Below are 6,000 nucleotides of genomic sequence, written 5' to 3' on the forward strand. Positions count from 1 at the left end.
CTAGCCCTAACCATAAACCTAAAACTAACTCTAACACTAAACATAATTCTAAACCCTAATGTAAACCTAACACTAAACATAACACTAAATATAATTCTAACCCTAATTCTAAACCTAATTCTAAACTAAAACCTGACCCAAGCCATATACTAACCCTAACACTGGACCTAACACTACACATAATATAAGTCCTAGGACAAGCTCTAAACTACCCTAAAATTAGCCTTAACTGTAACTCCAAAATTAATCTGAGTCCTAACCCCAAACCTAACCCTAACACTAGCAGTAGTCATAAAACTGACACTAACCATAGACTAGTGCTAAACCTGAACCTATTCTTAACCCTAAAACTAACACTATTCATGATTCTAACCCTACGCCTATCACTAACACATAACCCTAGACCTAACAGTAAGCCTAATCCTAAACCTAAACCTAACACTGCACCTAATTCTAAGTAACCCTAACCCTAAATTTAAACCTCAACTTAAAAGTAACCCTGACCTTAACACTAGGCCTAACACAAACCATAAATCTAAAGCTCACCCTGCCAGAGCAGGTAATCCTAGCCATAACCCTAACTTTAAGTCTAAGCCTAACCCTCATCCTAAAGCTAAACATTAAACTAATGTTAACCCTAAACATAACTCTAGTTTACTAACCCTAATCCAAACTATAACTTTATCCCTAATCCTAAGTTTAAACCTAACAGTAACCCTAAACATAACCCAAACCCTAACCCTAATGCTAACCCTAACCCTAAACCTAAACCAAAGCCTAATCGTACATGTAACCCTATCCACAATGCAAACCTCAATCCTAACCTTCAACAAAACCCTAGATGCAACCTGAAAATGAACTCTAACACTAAGTCCACCCTAATCAAAACAATGAACCTAGTTCTAACCCTAAAAGTAAACTTAAGCTATGACTAATATTACACTTAACCCTGAGCTTATCCCTGCCACTAAACCTTAATCTAATTCTAACCCTAAAGATAACCATAGACACAAACCTAACCCTAACCTTAAACCCAGAGCTAGTCTGAAAACTAGCTAAATGTATTTTTAGACCTAACCCTAACACTAAACCTATAATTATTTTTTGAGCTAACCATAACCCTAGCCATAAACATAACCCCCACTGTATGTTTAACCCTAACACGAATCCTAACCCTAACTATTATACTGACTCTGACACTAATGCTAAGCTTAACTCTATATGGAAACCTAGACCTAACTCTACCTCTAACCCTAACCCTAAACGTAACCCAACACTAACCAAAGCCTATCCCTAAAACGAACCCTAATTGTAGCCCTAAACCAAACCCTAATGCTAGCCCTAGCCCTAGTTCTAAAGCTAAAACTAACCATAACCTTAAACCTAATCCTAATCCCTAATATAAACCTAGCACTAAAAAAACACTAAACATAAAAGTAAACATAACACTAATGCATACCCTAACTCTTGACCTAAACCCAACCCTAACTTTAGTCATACTCTAATCCTAACCCTAGATCTAACACTACACGTAATGGAATCCTAGCACTAGCCCTAACACAAAGCCTAAAATTAGCCTTAATCCTAACTCTAATCATAACTCCAAAACTAACCTGATACCTAACCCTAAGCCTAAACTTAATATTATGATTTGACCTTACCCTAACCCTAACACTAGCAATAGTGAAAAAGCTGACACTAACCATAGCCTAGCCCTGACCCTGAACCTAACTGTAACCCTAAATCTACCAGTATGTGTGATCCTAACCCCAGGCCTAAGCATAATCCTAAACATATAACTAACAGAAGACCTAATCCTAACCCTAACCTACTACTGTACCTAATCCTAAATCTAACCCTAACCTTAAAACTAAACCTAAAAATAACCCTAAAGTTAACCATGACCCTATTGGCATAACACAAATCCTAAACCTAAATATAACATATCCTTACAAGTAATCCTAGCCATAACTTTACCTTCAACATTAATCCTAACCCTAACCCTAAACCTAAACCTTAACCTAACGCTAATCCAAAACATAACCCTAGTTTTCTAACCCTATACCAAACCATAACTTTATCCGTAATCACATCCCTAAAACTAATGGTAATACTAAACATAACCTTAACCCTAATGCTAATGCAAACCCTAACACTAAACCTAAACCTAAGCCTAACCATACATTTAACCCTATCCCTAATCCTAACCCCAATAATAACCCTAAACAAAACACTAAACCTAACCCTAAACTTAACCCCAACTCTAACTCTACTCCTAAACCAAACCCTGAACCTAGCTAGGCCTAATCCTAAACTTAAACCTACATCTAAACATAACCCTAAACGTAACACTAAACTTAACACTACCACTAAACCTTAATCTAATCCTAACCCTAAGTATAACCCTAGATACCAACCTAACCCTAAACTTAACCCCAGCCCAAGTACAAAAACTAACACTAATCCTAAAGGTAACTCTAGACGTAAAATAACAATGACCCCAATAATAATTTTTGTTCTAACCCTCACCGTACCTCTAAGTCATAAGCATAAACCCCACCCTAGCTTTAACCCTAACACTAATCCTGACCCTAACCATAATCCTGGATCTAATCCTAACTCTTTATGCAAACCTAGACCTAACCCTTATACTAACCATACCCTAGCACTAAACCTAACCCTAACTATAGACCTAACCCTAAGCCTAATGCTATCTCAAACCCTAGCCCTAAACCTAAAACACACATTAACCATAAATCTAATCCTAAACCCTAACGAAAACCTAACACTAAACATAACACTAATACTAATTCTAATCCTAACTCTAATCTTAATTCCACATGTAAACCCTGACCCAAACTGCACCCTAATTCTAACCCTAACCTGACATTACATGTAACCTGAGTCCTTGCACTAGACTTACCACTAACTCTAAAACTAGCCTTATTCCTAACTCTAATCATGACTCCAACAAAAACCTGAGACCTAACCCTAAACCTAACCTCAATATTATCCTTTAACTTTGCCCTTACTGTAACACTACCCCTAGTCATAAAGCTTAATCTAACTGTATCCTAGCCCTAACTGTAAATGTAATTCTCACCCTATAACTATGCTGTACATAACTCTGAACCTAGGTGTAAGCCTAATTCTAACCCTAAGCCTAACACTATGCCTAATCCTGACCCTAAACCTAACATTAAACCTAATCCTAAATCTAACCCTAACCCTAACTCTAAACCTAACCCAAACCCCAAAGGTAACCGTGACCCTAACACTAGGCCTAAAACAAAATAAACATATACCTAGAGCCTACTTCTATGAGTAATCCTAGCCATAACCCTACCTTTAACTCTAAGCCTAGCCCTAAACCAAACAGTAAACCTTAACCTAACGATAATCCTAAACATAACCCTAGTTTACTAATTCAGTACCGAACAGTACCTTTATCCTTAACCATAACCCTAAACCTAACGCTAAACCTAAACATAACCTTAACCCTAATGCTGACACTAACCCTAATCCTAATACTAAACCTAAACCTAAACTTAAACCTAAACCTAAACCTAAAACTAAAACTAAACCTAAGCCTAACCCTACATACAACCCTATCCTTAACCCTTACCCATATCCTAACCCTAAACACAATCCTAGATTCGAACCTAAACCTAGCCCTAATGGTAAAATTAGCCCTAACCCCAACACTGAACCTAGCCATAACCTAAATCTAAACCTACATCTAAGCCTAACACTACACATAACCCTAAATGTAACCCTACCACAAAAAGCTTATTGAATCCTAAAGTTAAATTAAACTTTAGATGCAAACCTAACCCTACCCTTAAACACAGCCTTATGTGGGATAACTACATTAACATTAACTGTAATTTCAACTCTAGACCTAATCCTCTCACCCAAGTGCTAATGTTTGAGCTAACCCTGACCTAGCCATAATCCTACCTCCAACCCTAGCTTTAACCCTAACACAAATCCTAAACCTAACAATATTCTTGGCTAAAACATTCATGCTAATCCTAACTCTATATGTAACCCTAGAACTAATCCTACTACTAAACCTAACCCTAAAGTTAACCCTAGCACTAACCATAGCCTAGGCCTAAACCTAACCCTAAATGTAGCCTAACCTTATTGAAAACCAACCTTAACCCAAGCCCGAATCTCAATCCTAAAACTAACCAAAACCCTAAACCTAATTCTAACCCCTAATGTAAACTGAAGACTAAACATAACACCAACACTAAACATAACCCTAATACTAATTCTAACCCTAACTCTAATCTTAATTCTAAATATAAACCGTGACATAAACCATACCCTAACCCTAACCATACACCTAACACTACATGTAACCCGAATCTTAGCAGTAGCCCTAATATTAACCCTAAAACTAGCCTTAATCGTAACTCTAATCATAACTCCAAACGAACCTGAGACCTAACCCTAAACTTAAGCCTAATATTATCCTTTGACCTTACCCTAACCTTAACATTATCCCTAGTCATAAAGCCGACATTAACCATAGCCTACCCCTAACGCTAAACCTAATCCTAAACCTACCCCTATACATGACCCTAACCCAAGGTCTAAGACTAATCCTAATCCTAAACGTAACAGTAGGCCTTATCCTAATCCTAAACTTAACAGTGGGCTTAAGCCTAACCCTAAACCTAACAATACACCTAATCCTAATCCTAACCCTAACCCTAAAACCAACCCTAAAGCTAAAGTTAATCATGACATTAAAACTAGGCCTAAGACAAACCCTATAACTTAACCTAAGCCTAACCCTACAAGTAATCCTAGCCATGACCCTACCTTGAACACTAATCCTAATCCTAACCTTAAAGCTAAGCCTTAACCTAACCCTAAACCTACACATAACCCTAGTTCTAACCCTATACTGCACCTTGATTTTATCAGTAATCCTAACCCTAAACCTAATACCAACACTGAAAATAACCCTAATGCTAATCCTGAAAATAACCCTAACCCTTACCTAATACTAACCCCAACACTAAAAATAAACCTAAGCCTAGTGCTACATGTAACCTTATCCCTAACCATAACCTGAATCCTAACCCTAAGCAAAACCCTAAACCAAATGCTAAACCTAACCCTAATGCTAAATCTAGCCCTAAACCAAACCCTAAGCCTAACCCTAAACTTTAATGTAAACCTACACCTAAGACTAACCCTACATGTAACCCTAACATAACCCTACCACTAAACTTTAATCTAAACATAGTCCTAAATATAACCCTAGTTGCCAACCTAACCCTAACCCTAACCACAGCAATATTCCAAATACTAACACTGATACTAACCCTAACTGTAACTTTAGTCCTAACCCTAACACTAACCCTAATATTAATTTTTGAGCTAACCCTAACCCTAGCCATTCACATAAACCAAACTCCAACCAAGTTTTAACCCTGAAAATACACCTAACCCTAACCATAATCCTTGCCCTAACAACTAATGCTAATCCTAACACTATATGTAACCCTAGATCTAACCCTACCTCTAATAGCCTAGACCTAAACTTAACCCTAACTGTAGCCCTAATGTTAACCCTAACCCTAACTCTAACCCTAACCCTAACCGTAACCTTAACCCTAACCCAAACCTTAGCCCTAGCCCTAAACCTAAAACTCACCCTAACCCTAAAACAAATCCTAAACCTAATGTAACCCTAACACTAAACATAATACTAAACCTAACAGTAATACTAATTCTAATGCTAAATCTAATCTTGATTCTAAATATAAACCCTGACTCCCACCATAATGTAACACTAACACTTGACCTAACATGACAGGCAGCACAAATCCTGTCAGCAGGCTTACCACTAACTCTAAAACTAGCCTTAGTCCTAACTCTATTCATAACTCCAAAACTAACCTGAGACCTAACCCTAAATCTTACACTCATATTATCCTTTGATGTTACCCTATCCCTAGCACTACCCCTATTCATAAA

The sequence above is a fragment of the Nannospalax galili genome, unplaced genomic scaffold (genome assembly GCF_000622305.1).
Source record: "Nannospalax galili isolate Female #2095 unplaced genomic scaffold, S.galili_v1.0 scaffold1774, whole genome shotgun sequence".
NCBI lineage: Eukaryota > Metazoa > Chordata > Mammalia > Rodentia > Spalacidae > Nannospalax > Nannospalax galili.